Source organism: Castor canadensis, chromosome 12 (genome assembly GCF_047511655.1).
Source record: "Castor canadensis chromosome 12, mCasCan1.hap1v2, whole genome shotgun sequence".
NCBI lineage: Eukaryota > Metazoa > Chordata > Mammalia > Rodentia > Castoridae > Castor > Castor canadensis.
In genome coordinates, this window is record NC_133397.1 from 44,684,494 (window position 1) to 44,703,635 (window position 19,142).

A 19,142-nucleotide genomic window follows, 5' to 3' on the forward strand; every position below is an offset into this window, starting at 1 on the left:
ACATACATTCAACTTTCAAGCATAGTTTTGCATTATCATTGTGTTTCACAGATCTAAGATCTTGAGTTTTTATAATTCAATCTCTTTTTTATTTTCTCATTTAGCAACTATGTTATAAAAATAAAGGGCTATCTCAACTGGAATAGTTTTAGTTAGCTGTTTATAATGGCAAAATGAAATTTTATGCTAATACAAATTATTCTAAAATTCTACTATTGGTTTCCATTCAATAATCCATTTTTACAAATATTCTTAGGTACTGAATTAGGTGGTCTTATCTGGGTAGAATGGGGCCTCAAAAGTAAGACTGAGCTGAAGGACGTGTGCATGTACAAAATAGATACTGTTAGAAAATTTTCATCAAAAAATACAGTATTTCACTTTCTGAAAATAATGCAAGTGAATGGCCATTCTTTGGCATTTGATAGCAATAAGTTTGATTTTTTTTTTCACTTAGGAACCCAAGAACTATTTACTTAGTGTATGTTTTGGTTTAACAATTATTCTATCTTCCTTGTGTTATAACTCCATGCTTTGCATTTTTTCATACTTCTGGAATTATATCTTCACAGTTATCTCCGAACTGAATCATTTTCTCCTCATTTGGCCTTTTAAGTTTCTAACTGTACTTACATTTTGTTTCAAGACATTTTTGCTTGTTTGTTTTTGGAAAGGGTCTTAGTATGTAGCTGAGTGGCTTGGAAACTCAGAACCTTGCCTCAGCCTCTGGAGTGTTGGGATTTCAGTCATGCACCACTGCCGCCAGTTTATTTCAAAACTTTTCATATTTTTTTCTTTTAATCTCTCTTTTATTTGTTTAAATAATTGGATGACTTTTTTACATTCCTTATCCTGTTTTAATGTAACCGTAAGGCAAAAGGTGACCTAGGCACTCTTACTTATGTTGTTGAATTTATACTTAAAAACAAAATTCTCCTGAACATTTTCTCAACTTTGTTGTTATCTCTGCTGTGACATGAAATAATGTTTTTCAAAATACTAACTGCAATATTTTAATTGTTCTTTTGCAGGAAGATTTTTCCATATACCTATCAAGTTGTTGACATGAAGCTTTCAAGCTTTTAACCATGGAAATCATGGACCTTAATGTCAAAAAAATATATTTCATGATGAAGTTTAATTCAAAATTTCTGGCATATTTTGTGTTGTTCAAATTGAGATTCATCTTTGATAGTTAGATTTCTCTACAAGCTTATTTTTCTCTAATTGCTGGATTCTCTTAGGGCACTTTAAATTCGTTTTTCGGCCTATGGCTTTATATTTTGTAAAGTGCAAGCATGACTGTAAAGCACCAATCCCACAAGTTGAGAAAGATTTGATGGCTTCTAGTCCCCAAAGTTCTTTTTACACAATTGGCAACAAGTCTCTTCTCTAGTGAAACAATAAGACATCTTTCTGCTCCTAGAATTCTTCTTGGTCACTTTATTTGGATCTCAAGGATGTATTATAAAAAAAAAAAAAATCAGTCCACCAATTCCCCTTTACCAAGCATCTCCAGAGCAAGAGAAATTCTTTTATCTCATGAGTCTTGAAGAACAAACTCTGTACAGAGAAGATACCTCTTACCGGAGCTGGTTTCTTCTTGATGGTTACTGTCAATCAGAGGAGGTAGTACACATGGCCCATCCTTTTTGCCTGAGCCAGATTGTTCAAATGTACAAACACACTCTAGATCTTTCCTTCTGACCCATCCAACTATGTTCCTCTCAGAAAAAGGTGAATGAAAATAATAGAAAGCCAGGGCTGGGGATGTAGCTCAGTGGTAGAGCACTTGCCACCCATGCATAAAGCCCTGGCTTAGATACCCAGCACTGCAAATAATAATAATAAAAATAAAATTAAAATAATAGGAATCATTAAACATGTGTTTGGGATGCCATGTCACCAGACATCTGCTTCCTGAGTTATTTGCCAGATTATTTATTAAATTTTCCATAAAATTATGCTGCTATTTTATAAGAAGGATTTCATTAGCTTCTTTTTTTTAAAGTCCCTTATAAACAGCAAAAATATTTTTTCATCATTCATCTGCTTTTCTAGATTTTAATTTTGTTGACCACCTGGTTGAAAATTATTCTGCTCATCCAGCTGTTATTTATAATTACTTCTCTCCTTTAAAAAAAAATCAATCACTGAGTTGGCAGAAAAATAGAATTATTGATCCTTAGGAGATAATCGGTTCCATTCATCCCTCTCCCCTGAGCTCCTCTTCACCTGCTTGAAACATCTGTGAGTTCAACTACAGTTGAGTTTAACAACACAATTACGAGCTGATGCCATCAGCAAATTGAATAGATTTAGCTGGAGTAGAAAAACTCCTCTTCAAAGATTATTTAAGAAAATGTCTTTAGATATTTAAGAACAATAAAAAAATTTAAACTAAACAAATTACTATGCCTAAATTTTAAACTGTTCTGTATAAAGAAGCAGTAGACCACAATAGTGAAAGGCATTGATCCATACTATCTAGGTTCATATACATTTTTTACCACTTTACTGGCTTTTAAACTTAATAAATTACTTAATTTCCACTGCCTTCAGCTTCTCTCCATAAAGTGAGGCTGTTACCATTTACTTATTTAATAGAGTTGTCATGATGGTATGAGAAAACCCTATATCATTATAACTATCACTAAGGAATTGAGTTTATATTGAAATTAGTTTATTTCAAAATCCACTAAAGGAGCAGAACAATTAAATATAGGGAGTCAGTATGGAGTAAGATACATATGGCTTGGCATCCTGACACCATAAAATACTAGCAGACCTTGAACAAGGAAGTCCATGAACTCTTCTGACTCTCAAGTACTTCCTCTGTGAAACAGATAATTAACGTCACTCTTCTTGGATTATAGTCAATATTAGAAACAGGAATGGAACATTAATGCAACTTAGTACAAAATAGCTTTTTAATGTTATATGTCCAATAATTTATTACTATTACTGATACCAATTGAGTGAATAAAGTATGGGTTTAATGATTGTTCCATGTGATCCTATGGCAAGCAGACAAACACCCGGGAAAAGCTGGGCTTCATTATTTCTGAGATGAAGACTTAAAAGAACCTTATTAATTGTTAAGTGAGAGAGTAGTATAACATTAATGCCTTTCCTTTTTATATAAAATGTTCATTTTCTCATGTCTAAAACAAAGCAGCATGCAAGAAAGAGAGAAAGAAAGAGCAGGGGGAAAGAAGAGAAGAGGACAGAAAGGAAGAGGAGGATAGATGAGAGAAAAGAAAAAATAAATCCAGTGATGTTGATCACACCTTTTTTCTTTTACAATACCAAGAGTTTGGTTTTATCTGTTATGACACTTAGTGAATATCTAGTCTTACTCATATATTTAGATTGAGAACAGAGTGTCTATCCAATAATGGCATGTCAGCACTGGCTGGGGCTTGATTGGGACTAGATTCTGAATCCTTCTCTCACCTCACCATTTGCTAGCATGACTCTCTTCCAGGGAGCCTCCACAGATATTTGGATGCTCCCTTGACCAAGCAAAGACATCATTATTGAAGATGGTGCTTTGGACTATTGTCTTAGGTCCTGGACATCAGCTGATATGTCCTCAACCTCTAATTTCTTTTGTCTAAGGGCTCCTTGTACCTTGGCATCTCTACTGAGAACTCAAATGACCCTTCCTTGCTTCTTGTACATAGTTCACACTTGATACCTGTGAAAAAATATCAACTCTCAACTGAAGAAACTGTCAGAGTCCAAGTAGTAACATGACAGCAGATAGTCACCCCTTCTTGGTTCACTTATCTCTGTCTACTTCAGCGTTCCTAGTCATGAATCTAACACGAGTCCTCTCTGTTTTCAGCTACATGTTCTGTATTTCAGAGTTTTCTAAGTGGACTCATGTTGGCTTAGGTCTTCATAATTTCAGTATTACTCATATTTTGGTCAATAATTCTTTGTTGCCAGAATCTGCCCTTTACAGTGCAGGATAGGTAGCAGTATTGCTGATCTCTACCTATTAAATGCTAGTAGCACACGCTCAGTTGTGACACCTCAAAAATGTCCTGTGAGGATAAAACTGTCCCTAAGTTCAGAACCACTGTTAAAAGGTAGCATCTTACTGTGAGCCCCCACTCTCTCCAGGAAAGAAATTCATTAATTTCAATCAAGACACAGCACAGTAACAATTTTCTCTAAATAAATGGTTTTACAAACCAACACTCTTCATCTCTTCATTTCTGAGTATCTTTCAAGTGCAGGGGAGTTTTAAGAATCATGGAACAAAATTATATAATTAGTACTGAGATTCAGATGTGCTTCACGCTTATTTAGATAAGGAGATTAGTGGAAGGAGGAAGCTTATAACATTCTGCACTGCATGCACTATACCTGTGTTTATATGTCCTGTACTTCCTAAAAAGAGAAAGATATAAGTCATATTTACTGATATAGAAAGGTGCATAAAACACAATTTTAAGCAACCTAACTAGAAAGAGAGAAATGTCTTTAGTTATTTCCAGCAGTAAAGCTGATTAGGCTATTTTATTGGACTCTGAGTGGGATGGGATGGCTTTGGAGAATTTTGAGCAAAGGCGCAATATAATCTTATTTGTTATTTAAAACAATCCTCCAGTCAGCATTATTGACAATAGATTGAGCAAAGTAAAGAGGTTAAGTTGGAGGCAAGCAAATTTAACCTAGTCATATAGTGACCTGGATTTGGTAACATTTAAGGTATGAGCCTTGACTGACCTATGGATTTATGATTTACTGATGAATTATTGGATTTGTGAGAGACGACATTAGTCAATGAGATCGCAAGTTTAGGTTTAGCCCTAAGGTACTGGAAGGAACGACTAGCCATTTGAAGAAACTGAGAAGGCTATTAGAGAAGCTGGTTGAAAAGGGTGAAAAGAAGAGATAAAGTTCTTTAGTGGTCATGACAGAGTAGAATACAATGCAAGAAGGGGGAATTAGTTCTCAATGGGGGTTTAGAAATCTAAATTGTTGTAACACAAAGAAAGGCAGAAGCTATGGATGGCTAATGATATTATATAAAAGTTCTGTTCTGAATTTCTTCTATTTTATCACTTAAATAATAACTAAAATAACAAACAAAGCAAAATAATTAGCTAAAAGAGAATTTGATAAGAAGATATTGACAGTGTGAGAACAGAAAAATAAACCTGATCCAAGAAGGAAAGAAAGCAAATCGACTAGATAAATGTGTTTTTCTCTTTAGCCAGGTACAGGTTCAGAGCAAGTAAAGTACTGTATTGCGTAGAATTTTTGTCATTCATATTATTATTAAAAAGAGTGAGTAGCAAGACATCTGAGTATACATGCAATTTCAGGTTATAACAATAAGCCATTTAAACCAAGCAAGGACAGAAATTAAGGCAAATAAAAAATAGGGAAGTGTTAGCAAAAAGTTGGTATTATTTTTTAAACCCCAGATCCTCACTTGGGCAAAGTATTGTTCAATATAAGCTACTAGCGGGAGTAACCAGAAAGGGAAAGTAGCTTTTGTCAGTTTTTTACTTATCAAGAAAACTCAAGGTAATCTAACGCTCATCCTTGGCAATGCCACTGAAATACCAGCATTTATGCATCTGGCCTCAGATTATTTCAGTTTTCCATGTTTAAACAGGTTTTGGTAACTGACCTTCTTTTTACCATCAAAATAGCTCACTGTAGTAAGTATGTAGCTGAGTAAAATACCTAGGAAGAGGGAATGTAAATGCAGTCTATTGAAAATAATTCTGAACAGCTTCTTTATGAGCTTAAACATTCTGAAAGTGATTAAACTTTCCAGTTCCAATCCAAAAAGGCTCAGAAAACAGTCAGAAGGTAGAACAAATAATTATAAAGCCCTGTGATTTAATGTTTCATTGTAATAGGCACCATGAGAAGATCCTCATGTGCACTAATGTTTTGTAGTCCCCTCACAATGAACTTCATTGTCACAAAGTAAAACACAAGCTGGGCACCAGTCCTAGCTCCTCAGGAGACAGAGATCAGGAGGATCTCTGCCAGTCAGGACAAAGAGTTTGAGAGATCCTATTTTGAAAATACCCAACACAAAAATGGGCTGGCGAGTGGCTCAAACAGTAGGGAGCCTGCCTACTTGTGTGAGGCCCTGAATTCAATCCTTTGTCAGTACTCCAAAACAAGATTTTTAAAAAATAAAACATATACTAGCTAGGCAATTTTCATAGTTAAAAGTCAGCTTCACTTACCTGTTGGTGCTATAGTTTGGATGTTGAATGCTTCCCAAAAGCCCAGGTGTTAGGGTCCCCACAGTGGTGTTGTTGAGAAGTGGTGGAAGCTTTGGGAGGTAAGGCCTAGTGGACGTCCTTGCGTTACTAGTAGCATGCCATTGAAGGGGCCTGTGAGACCCTTAGCAACTGATTACAGACAGCAGTCATGAAACCTGTGAGTCAAAATGAAATATTTTTTTCTATAGATTATCTAAAGTATTTTGAATAGTAACAGAAAGCTGACTAGCACAAATGATAAAATATTAGTATCAGATCTTCTTGAGATTTGTGCATGTCATAAAATCAGAATTATTGTTTGTTATATCTGTTTATTCATGGCTAATCTGATTTAGTCAGGCTCTCACCTCTAATTCCACCAACACATTTTTGAGTCCTCCTCCCTTAGGAGAAAAATTTCTACACATGGCATCTACAAAAGGACATTGTCAGCATGGGGAACCATTGTGAAAATTCATTGGCTTTAGAGGTGATATCCCTTAATTGTATTTTTTTTTGCACATTATTTTAATATGGCAATCCTTGATAGAGAAAGGGTTAGAAATTTTATCCCTTTTATTTATTTATTTATTTATTTTTGGCTGTACTGGGGTTTGAACTCTGGGCCTCACATTTGCTAGGCAGGCGCTCTACCACTTGAGCCATTCCTCCAGCCTTCTTTTTTTAATTTTTTGCTTGGGAAGTAGGACTCCCTGTTGATTCTTTTCACTTCCTACTTCCCTACTAGTTGTTTTTGTCTATTATTTTATGTATTTCCCTTTACAGTTTCCTTAAAAATAAAATAGTCAAACAGATCTAATATATTTTGGAAATACCTTGCATCAACTAATATACCCAAAAGTATTTACTGAATACTAACTTTGCTCTAAGTCCTGCTTTACACAGTAGAGTATTCTGAAGAAAACTAAATGTTTTGTTCTCTCTATTGCATATCCTTGTGTCTACCACTCTATTTCTTTCTTCCTTCAGCTATCATTCATTTTTTATTAGTTTCTATTCTTACATCCTGTTATTCCTAATATCTAACTGAATATATCTTTTTACCCTAAATACCCATCTGATCTTAATCTTCCTTGTATCACCTGTTGGGATACTGATTGAGTCTCATTAAATAAACTGACATATCCTAAGGTGTTTTTAATTGAAAATGCTAAACTATATCATTACAATCTTTCAGTTAATTTCAGTCTCCATTACTTCCTTTCACACCAATAGATCACATGTAGCCATGCCTGAATTACTATTATTGTCTTTATTAGCAAGAAACTTATGGTAAATTAATATTTAAATTTTGAGTTTGTTAGAAAGATGCAATGTTTAAAGCCATTCTACACTGTTTTAAAATATCATGAATCAGAAAAATTGGCACAGTTTTTCATGGAAGCTTTTCTTTTACATTGACAGGAAAGTCCATATATTATACATTTCCATGATCCAGAATAACTTTTTCAGTTACTACAACAGCTTGGAATTTATAGGTGTGCCTACTGTGGCAACAGGAAGGCCTTGAATCATAGAATACATGAAGCTAACATATTCATAATTAATCAAGTGAGATTAAGCCATTAAAGCAGTATATTTTGTCAAATAGTTCTAAATTATTTCTTGCTTAAATAAAGCAAAATTTCTGCCAAGAAATGGTCAAATGATTGTCAAGACATATCCTGTGGGAAATGATTTGGATTTTAATAACAGAGAACTTCTTATTCAAACCCCATGCCTTCACAGGTCAGTGGCACAGTTTGTCCTGAGTTGAAGATGAAATAATATGACTTCTTTTGTTGAATGAGTGGGTAGAAAGTTTCAAGGTAAGAATTTGTATTGGAATTCTAAATTTTGAAAACATTTTAACTGCTCTAATTGAGGCTACCATCAAGAAAATAGGGTTCATATTTTCTTGTGAATGTTAAGAGTGTGCAGAGACAAGTATTTTGCCTTAAAGCTCCTTTATTGTTCAGTATACATCCCTGGACTTGTACGGCCCATCTTGCATGGAAATGATAGCAAAGCTTAAATATGCTTAAGTTCAATGGTATTTTCTTTCCTTGACATTTTCCCTCTTAATTAAAGTCTCCATAATTTCAAGGGTTGATTTTATTTATTAATAGGATAATCATGAATATTTTGCTTTCCATTTCATGTTCAATCTCATAATATCTTATTCTTTTGCAATAAAAGGATGGCACAGGGCTGGACACACTGGGCAATCAGGGCAGGGATGCAATAATGTAACATTAATAATAACTTATGCACTGACAGTTTACTAGATGTTTAAACTGTCTCTAGATTAAGAAGCAGCACTAATTTATATGTAGTTAGGCAATGTGTGGCATTTTGTCATGACAGGCTGTTACTAAAAATATTGGAAAAGAATTTATAAAAGGAAAACAAGAAAGAAAATGGTTATGTTTTCAAATATCTCATATATTACCGGAAATATTATCAAGTAAATTTTGAGACAGATACTGTCATGGACTCTTGAGGTTCCCAGAATTCCTTCCAGGACTAAGCCAGGTATTTAACAATCAGTAAAGGAACAAAACAGATGGAGGAGAGTTCATTGCTGTGGTCCAAAAAATGAGGTGACATTCAGGAATAACTAGAACACAACACGTGGTGATTTAAAATAATCAATGAACCAATAGAAAATAAACCCTTTTTTTTTACATTTTGAAGTCTGCTGCTTTGACAAAATCATTTTGCTAAAGAAGGTCATGAAATTTGTAATGACAAATGTCCTGATTTGGTTCAGTCATAAGGAACTTAAGAGAATTTCAAAAAATATAGGTATTAAGATTGCTTTGTGTTAATTTTCTGTCAGTAACTACTATTCAGTTGAAACCACCACAACTTATTCTTTAACCCGAAATACATGTTTTGAATCTCCAGGTTTATGGATTAGTTTCTTTTTTACATTTAAAATGTAAGAAAAAAAAGAATCCATTTACTTTTTGTGACAGTTTAGAAAAGTAGTAATTCACAGAATTTGAATAATTCTCAGAAATAAAATGAATTAGTACTTTTATAAAAGCAATTTTTTAGCAATTTTGTTTGCAGAGATGACTTTAAATGTCATTTGTTTCTTTCTGTATCAAATCTATGGAAATCTGATAGGAAGTTATAAGGGACATTTCATTAGAAATAACTAAGTTCTTTTTTGAGCCATACTTTGGTTTTAAAATATTTATCTGGTCTCAGTTGATTTGATAATTTCTAATCTTAAGATCTCTTATTAAATATGTTCTTAATTTTTTGTAAGTCACAGATTTCTTTAAGAGACAGGGAGGTATAGACTTTCTTCAGAGACACAAAGTTTGATGGAACAGTACAGATAATCCAGGAGCAGACCCAACAAATAAGCCAAATTTGACAAAGAAGGAACTTATCAATTAGTGAGAGAGGGCTACTGTAACAAATGGTCATGGACCAACTCAACATGCACAGGGAAAGAACTAAGTGTCACACTTTCTACATAAATGAAATAAAAATCACTGATTCTAAATGTAAAGTATAAAATCATAAAAATTTCAGAAGAAAGTGGCAGAAAATCTTCAGGATATAGGAATAGTCCAAAAGACCTCAGACTTAACACGAAAAACATAACAAATAAAACAAAAAATGATAAATTGGACTTCAAAATTAAAATATTTTGCTGTGCAAATGACTCCGGTAAAGGTATCAAAAAACACTCTACAGACTTGGGGGCCAAATTGCAAACCATTTATCTGTGTTTAGATTATATAAGGAACTCTCAATGCTCAATCATAAACAAAAAAATACAATTAGAAAGTAGGCAAAAGTCATGAGGAGAAATTTCACTCAGAACATATAGATATCAAACAAGCATTTGAAAAAGTGTTCATCTTCATTACTTGTTAGGGAAAAGCAAATTAAAATCACAGTGAGATAGCTCTATCATATATCAGAATGGCTAAAATAAAAATTAATGGTAACACCAAAGTCAGGAAGAAGGTATAGGGCCTGGGTCACTTAAAGATAAATAGTGAGAATGTAAATGGTACACCCAGACTCAAAACCACTTTGTCAGTTTCTTAAAATCCAACCACATAATTACCATACAACCAAACAATTGCATTCCTCTGCTTTTATCCTAGAGAAATTAAAATCAGAAAATTAAAATACAGGAAATCTTTAAAGTTGTTTTGTTTACAGTAGCCAAAAGCTAGAAACAACCCAGATGTCTTTCAACTGGGAAATTGTAATAATATTGTGGTACATCCTTACAAAATATTATTCAGCAGTGAAAAGGAACAAATTAGCAACTCATACAACTACTTGTATTAGTCTCCAGAGAATTATGCTAAATTGGAAAAGTCAATTCCATGGAGGTATATACTATAAGAGTCCATTCACACAGCATCTGTGATGACACATTTATAAATGCAATGGAGAAGATATTAGTGGTTGCCAGAAATAAAGAATGTTGAAGAATGTTGTGATGTACAAAGTAGATATCTAGCTGTGAAGGTCAACATGGGAATCCTAGATTTGACGGAAGTGATCTGTATTTTGAATGCATCAAAGTTTACATCCTGGTTCTGCTATTATACTATAGTCTTGCACAGTGATGCTATTGATTAAAAGGCATAAGGAATCTCTTTCTATTAATTCCTAAAATTTCTTACAAATCTTATAATTATTTCAAAATGAAAAGTTTAATGAAAACTAGTAAAAGGATATGAAAATACATGCCATGCTGAAGTAGTCAAAGAAGGTTTAAATAGTTAATGTCAAAAAGTTGATATTAGAGCAAAAAAGAAATGCTACCATGGGTGCAGAATGTCATTTCACAAAAGTCATTTCATATGCTTAATCATCAAAGGGACATAAGTACCTAAATGCTTTGACACTTATTTTTTTTTTTCATTTTTCTTTTATTATTCATATGTGCATACAAGGCTTGGTTTATTTCTCCCCCCTGCCCCCACCCCCTCCCTTACCACCCACTCCACCCCCTCCCGCTCCCCCCCTCAATACCCAGCAGAAACTATTTTGCCCTTATCTCTAATTTTGTTGAAGAGAGAGTATAAGCAATAATAGGAAGGAACAAGGGGTTTTGCTGGTTGAGATAAGGATAGCTATACAGGGCATTGACTCACATTGATTTCCTGTGCGTGGGTGTTACCTTCTAGGTTAATTCTTTTTAATCTAACCTTACCATGGGTGCAGAATGTCATTTCACAAAAGTCATTTCATATGCTTAATCATCAAAGGGACATAAGTACCTAAATGCTTTGACACTTAGCAATGAAATTTTTGTATTTGTGAAGCATAAACTGCTAAAACTGAAAGGAGAAAAGAACACATCCTAAATAATAGGCAGAGATTTCAATAATCTCCTCTCACTAAAATGATGGAACATATTGACAAAAAATCAGCAAGATTATAGAAAACTTAATCAACACTAGCAAACATGCCTAATTGAGATTTATAAACATGTCTTAAAAAGCAATAAACATGTATTAGAATATAGATTATTTTCACTTTGCTTTTAGTGTCTTCCAAGATTTATCAAGATAGAATATCTTCTTGGACATAAAACACGTCTACATAAATTTAATATTAAATTTTTAAATTTAATATTAATTTAATTTAATATTAAATTTTTGAAATCAACAAAAGATGTCTTCAAAATTTCTGAACATTTGGAAAACAAATAATAAACTTTTAAATACCCAATAGCTTAAGAGAAAAAATCAGTCTGAAATTATAAAGTATTTTGAACTAAATTAATATTAGTAATGGCATTAAATATAAGCATACTATATTTACTAGATAAGCTAATAAATAGAATAGAGTAGATCATTCAGAGTTAGAAACAAACGCAGACAACTAATTTATGGAACATATATGCAAATAATTCAGTAAAAATTCTATTTGATTTCCAATAAATAATGCCAGATCATTTGTTTATCTATGAGCATAAAATAAATACATGCCACATCATTGATTAAAAGTGACTAAAACAAAACATAGGCTTAAATTTAAAACCTAAAATTATAAAATATCTAGAAGAAAATGTAGGAAAATAACCTCTGTACCTTCAAAATAGGAAAAATTTTCAATACTATCCCATAAATGTGATTCATAATAGAACACATCAATCAACTTCTCTTCAACAAAATTGGGGACTTACTACTCTTAGACATACCATAGAATAAAAGTCAAGCTACAGAGTGTAAGAAACTATTCCAGAGTATATACCTGGTAAAGGTGTGGTAAGAATTGGTAGCTACCAAATTGGACAATGAAGGCTCCAAGTATCTCACCCAGCCTTGCTTCAACCTGCTTGCTGGCACTAAGCCCGGATCCTAGCCCATAACCTGAAGGAAGATGGTGGGATTGCGCTCCCTAATACATTTTCTCCCTGCTGGGAGGAAAAGCACAAATAAGGAATATCTACCTGAGGATTGCAGTAGAAGTGGAAAAGGACATGTGCTGAGGACATCCAAAACATAAATTTCTTTCTTTTTTGACAAGCTAATTATGCTACACATTATAAAATCATACCTCAAGTCACAATGACTAACATGCTGGATACCAATTTTGTGACATTATTCTATATCATTTTTGTGTAATAATTCATGTTATCCTGATAATTTAATCAGATAAATATTGTCATTTTATGGTGAGAAAGAAAGTTAATTAATGAATACCAAATTATAAAATAAGGATTTGAACCTTGGTTTTGAATACAATCTCACTCTGTACAGTATTCTTTTAAGCAGAATCCTAGGAAAGAAAGAAAAAAGTGAATGAATGAAAAAGAAAGAAAGAAAGAAAACATCCCATTAAAAAAAATCTTTAGTCCGGACGTGGGAGTTCACACCTGTGATCCCAACTACTAGGGAGGTAGAGATTGGAAAGATGATAGTTTGAGGCCACCCTGGGCAAAAAGTTAGTGAGTCCCCATCTCGACAAATAAGACCCATGTACTGGTTTGTATCTATAATCACAGCTAGGCAGGAAGCTATAGGTAGTAGTATCACGACCCAACACTGGCTGTAGGCAAAAGGTGAGACCTTACCTGAAAATTAACAAAAAGCAAAAAATAAGGCTTGGGAAATGGCCTAAAAACACTTGTAGAAATGTTTAATGTCACTGACCATAGAGGAAATGCAAATCAAAACCACATTAAGATTCCACCTCATACCTGTTAGAATGGCTACTATCTAGAACATAAACAACAAATGTTGGCGAGGATGCAAGGGAAAAGGAACCCTCATACACTGCTGGGGGGAATGTAAGCTAGTATAACCATTATGGAAAACATTATAGAGGCTAATCACAAAACTAAAACTAGAACTGCCATAAGATCCAACAATTGTACTCTTAGGGATATACCTAAAGGAATGTAAGTCAGATTACAATAAAGACACCTCTACACCCATATTTATTGCAGCATTATTCACAATAGCTAAGCTATGGAAACAGCCAAGATGCCCTACTACTGATGAATGGATTAAGAAAATGTGGTACCTATATACAATGGAATTCTATTCAGTCACAAAGAATGAAATTTTGTTATTTGCCAGTAAATGGACAAAACTGGAGAACATCAACATAAGTGAAGTTAGCCAGGTTCAGAAGTCCAAATATCTCATGTTTTCTTTCACATGTGGAATATAGACCTAATGCAAACAATATTATGAAACACAGGTCACACTAAGGGACAGTCACATATGAGAGAGAGGGGGTAAAAGAAGGAAGTTAAAAAGGTGAATATGGTTGATGTACTTCCTATACAAGAATGAATATAGAATTTTTAACCTGTAGAAAATATCATAAGAAGGGGATTAAGGAATAAAGGAGAAAAATAGAGGGGATAAACCAATTTGGGTTATAATATATATATATATATGGAAATGTTACAATGAAACAACCTATATAGATATCTTGAACAAACAAAAATGCCCTCTTGTTTTTCAAAAATGGAGTCCAGTCTAAAGTACTGGTAATAGTGGGAGGGGGGCGGATATAAGGAGGGTGAATATGGTGCAAATATTGTGTACTCATGTATGAAAATGGAAAAATGAGACCTGTTGAAACTATCCCAAGAATGGGGAAGAAGAGATAAAGGAGAATGATGGAGGGGATGAATTCAAGTATTATATATTGTAAGAACTTTTCTAAATGTCAAAATGTACCCCAGTATAACAATAATAAAAATTAAAAAATAAGTAAAATAAAAAATAAAAATAAATAAATTCCATCCCCCAAAAAGGGGGTGTGGTTCAAGTGGTAGACTACCTTTCTAGCAAACACAAGGCCTTGAGTTCAAATGCAATCCCACCCAAAATAAAATAAAATAAATATATACTTTAAAAATCCTGTTTATTCTAGTATTTCACAAAATAATATTTTACGTAAAAAATCCACTAAATAACATTTTGTCATTATTAATAAAGAAATAGCATTAAAATGTCATCTAAGTAATTTAAGGCCAGAATTATATATTGTGGCAATTTTATAATCTGTATTAATTTATAATTTTAGTTTCCTACACACTTAAGTAAATTAAGCCTTTGCATTGTTAATATTAACACCCGTGAAGTACTTTGTAGTGTTATTATAATAGCTGTGGTTTGTATATGGCAATCCATGACAGGATGAATTACAAATTGGACCTGAGTTTCCGCTATTTATTGCAGAAATGGAAGAAATGGTGACAGTGTTGACACCAATATTCTTAAAGGAGCATGCCCCAGAGCTTATTAAACATTCCTTCAACATGTACTTGTTGAGTGTCTACTAGGTTTTGTTCTTTCTAAAGGGACCTGTAGCTTCGATTATAACCTAAAGGAATATGTTACCCCTGCTTTTCTTGTGGAAGCTCAAAATCTTTCCCAGTAGGGAAAGATGGAAAGCCAAAGAAAGGAAGCATTTCTTGAAAACTCAGCCACTGTCTATTGTTAGCAGACAAGGAAGGAATCACTAAATGATTAAGTGGACTGTTGTTCAAGGTCACCTGAGGGATTAGTGGTCATGAGAACAAAGAAAACTTGTCTCCTGATTTCCTGATCAGTTCTCTCTCTCCTCTCTCTGTTTCCCTGTCTTTATTTTTGGCAGTACTGGGAATCAAACCTAGGGGTTCATGCATGCTAGGCAAACATTTAACCATTGAGCTACATTCCCAGCCCCTAATCAGTTCTCTTTTTGAGAGATTAGCTATATCACAAATATCAGTATTTAGTGCAACTGAAAATATTTTTTAAATTATTTTTAATATTGGTCTAATAAGTTCAAAGCACAGTGACATTAATATTTTATATTTCCAGAAACATTTTTAAGAATGATTTTTGAGCATCCATCCACCCTGAATATATGAGCATCCAAAGGAGAAAATTCCCAGAAAATATATGAAAGGAAGTATTTTTCATTCTCTTGATGATCACAGCTTCATATACGGTTTCTTAGCATTAAGAATCATGAGAGGAAATAGACTGCCCATTTAGTGCTAAAAATTTTAGAAGAGCTGTATAGATGATTCTCATTTTCAGTGTAATTTCACATTGCCAAGACCAAAAGCAAGCAACCAGAACATTTAGAATGAAAACTGACCAATTGCCCTACATTTCGAATTGATCAGTTAGTGGAACAGAAATTTTTCTCATCAATATCTTTTCTTTCTATGTACAGAACAAGTAATTTTTCTAGGAATCAGAGGTAAGGTGACCTGGGAAATTTGGGATATGATAAGGCCTTGGAGTAGAAAAAGAAAATGCAGAAGGACTCAGAGTAAGCTGAGTCAGGCCAGTTCTAAGGATCCTAAAAGCCTGTGGGGCTTCAGGAATGCCTGGGGCTCAGGTTTATTCACTGAGCCCTGTGTCCCCTTCCCTTCCACTTATCACTCAAGTTTCTTTCCATCAATCTCCTTATCAGCTTGGATTTGCCACAATGACCAAATCCCATACTCTTTAACCTTTTCTTTAAAAAAATTAATTTTTAATATATGTATTTATGGTATAGTGTGATAATTTGATACATGTATGCAATGTGTAGCAATTAACTCAGGGTACTTAACATATAATGAAATATAAAAGTGAAAGGAAACAAAATGTTTGAAAAGTTAGGGTCTATGTTGTGCAAAAGGCCATTTACTTAGAATTTAAAGTACTTAGGTTTTTGCACTGTATGTCTGACAAGGCTGAACTCCTGCTCAAATTTAAGCCTCTGTGACTTTCATGTGTATTTAAATGAAAGACAAACATTGCAATCTATCTTTATTTGTTTTTTTCTTTTGATTCATGTTCTAATAGATAACAGGAACAGGTTAATTTAGCTTCGTAGTTAATTTTTAAACATATGTACTAATATTCTTCCATTGGTTATCCTGGACAGAACAGATCCATTTCATTTTTTCTAACCCAGGCTCTCCATTTTCCCAGTGCTAATTAATAAATCCTTGGGGAAAAAAAAAAGTCTTTCTGAGATTTGGATAATATTTTGAGTATGGAATTTATAAAGTATGATGATTTTGAAAAAGAAGAAAACCATAACACATATTTCCAAAATAAATTAAAAATCTTCATTGTGGTCATTGACATTTATGGGGAAATCATTTATAGTTAAATTGATGACAGATGAGGATTTCTAAGATCCATTGAAATTTGTTACCCATTTGCTTTGCCAGATCATTTTAAGTATCCCTGGATATAAAGCTGAAGAGAAAATTAAATAAAACTGATAGTGCTGTATAGATGGAGTTTGATACTAACATCAAAAATAACAAATTAAAAAGATGATTTTTGCCAAAATTGAGGAAAAATAATTCTTATTTTTTGTTGTCATATTTCTTTGCTAAATATTTTTGGAGGGACAGAGGAATGAAAATATGTAAAGTAGAGATAAGAAAAGAAACAAAAAGATAAAATTTCAAAAGCATTGGAAATCAAAACCAGAAAGAATAGATATTGCTAATGATATCATGCTTTATCATTCCCAAAAAGAAAAGAAATGGAATCTACAGGCCTAGTAGCCTTGCAAAGTTCCAGCACCAGAAACTTGAAATGAAATCAGTCTGAGGGAGATTAATGAAGTCACATGACTTCTTCCACCAATCCCCAGCAGTGACTGACTGCCCTTGACAGGTGGAGTGGCCATTGTGTTAGTAGCACCTCAGTCTTGTTTTGAAGGAGAGTGAAGAAGGAGAAAGGAAGAGCTGGAATTAGAATACTGAATTACCACTACTAAATGAAGTCAGGGTTCAAAAATGTCTTTTGTTTCCCACCTTGCTAACAAGTCAGCCTCTTTTACCCACCACCCCCTTCCAGAAACTGTAGAAAGGAATTTACAGAAGAGCTAGAATGACAAGAAGAGTTGACTAAATTTAAAATTCTTACTTCCTAAGAATACAGATGGCAAGTGTGTTAAAGTTAGCTCATCACTGGAGGTTTTTAAATAGCCATGGTTGAGAATCAACTTAAACATGCAGCCATTAAAATGCAATAAATCTCAACACAGTAAATATGCAGTGGGCAGGAGGTACAATAGAAGGCTTCACACTCAGCTTAACAATAAGCTCAAAAAGTTGATTTTAATTGAAGGTCAGGGTACTGTATATTTGAATTGTGTTTGCATGGAACACAATGGGAAAAAATAAGTAGAAATTGCTTTGCCTTCTTATAATTCTGTCTAATTTACTGTTTGGAATGCTAAAAAAATATGTTTAACGTAGCACTAGTTTTAGTTTCCCTTACAATAAAATCAATGTAATGGAGGAAAATGAAAAAAAAATTAAGACTAACATGTATAAGATGAAATAATACCAACTGCATTTTTTAGAGTAGTTTTCCTTTGCCAATAAGAATCATTACCTAGAATGTTTTGTTACTAAAAATAAAACTGACTTTTAAGGGAATTAACAATGATCAAACATTAGGAATTCAGTATCAATGTGATATTTACTCTGAGGAAAGTGTGGCTCTCTGGCTCAGGTAAGAAAATGCTGAAATTGCACCTCCCAGCCTGACTCTCCCCCATCCAGTGACTCATCTTTACGTGGTGCTGGAGTGACTTTCTGTAAGCCCAACTGTTGTACTTCACTCCTTCTAGCACAACTATATTTAGAATCTGTAGCTAGAGAGCTCAGGGCTTCTCAGGGATGATATTTTTAAATGTGTCACCACTCTAGACATGTTCTCCCTCCCTCTCCAACTGTTTCAGCCTCCCTCATACTTTCACACATTCAAATGGAAAAAAAAATCAAGAAAAAAATCACATTCTGAGGGAACCTGTGACTCTAGCCTCATCCCGAATGTGAAACTCTGGCTTAGAAGCTTGCTAATAGCTCCCTTGGCTCTTGTGCTTAGCAAGATTTGAATTCTTTCAGCAGCCCAGTGCTATGATGTACAGCACTGTATTGGATTTATTGTTCACTGTAAGCCTCCGGGAAGAATATAGGACTGTCCAGTCAATATTTTTTCCTTCTCTTTTTTGAAAAAACTTTACAAAAGTTTGCATGGTAGAGGAGGAAATCCTGACAATTGCTAGCCATGACTCTGCTCTTTGGTATATTAAATAACCGTGGAGCATCACAGAAAAACCCAGGCCTTTGTTCTAGCTGTGAAGATGTCTCCACTAAAGTCATCAGAGACATGAAATAGAAGGAAACTCTGTACATGGAGCATACATGAGACAAAAACATTGGTAGCATGTCATTTGGAATGAGAAATCTGTGTGGCCAAGGAGAACATCTTTTCCTGTAGTCAATTCATATTCCTGGAGTATGATTATAAAGCAACACTATTCTACATCTCTTTGTATTTACATGACATGGATTCAATGTTGAAGGACTTCTTGAATAGCTGCTATGTTAACTTATTTAACATCAGTTTCCTAATGCACCTGCTTTGT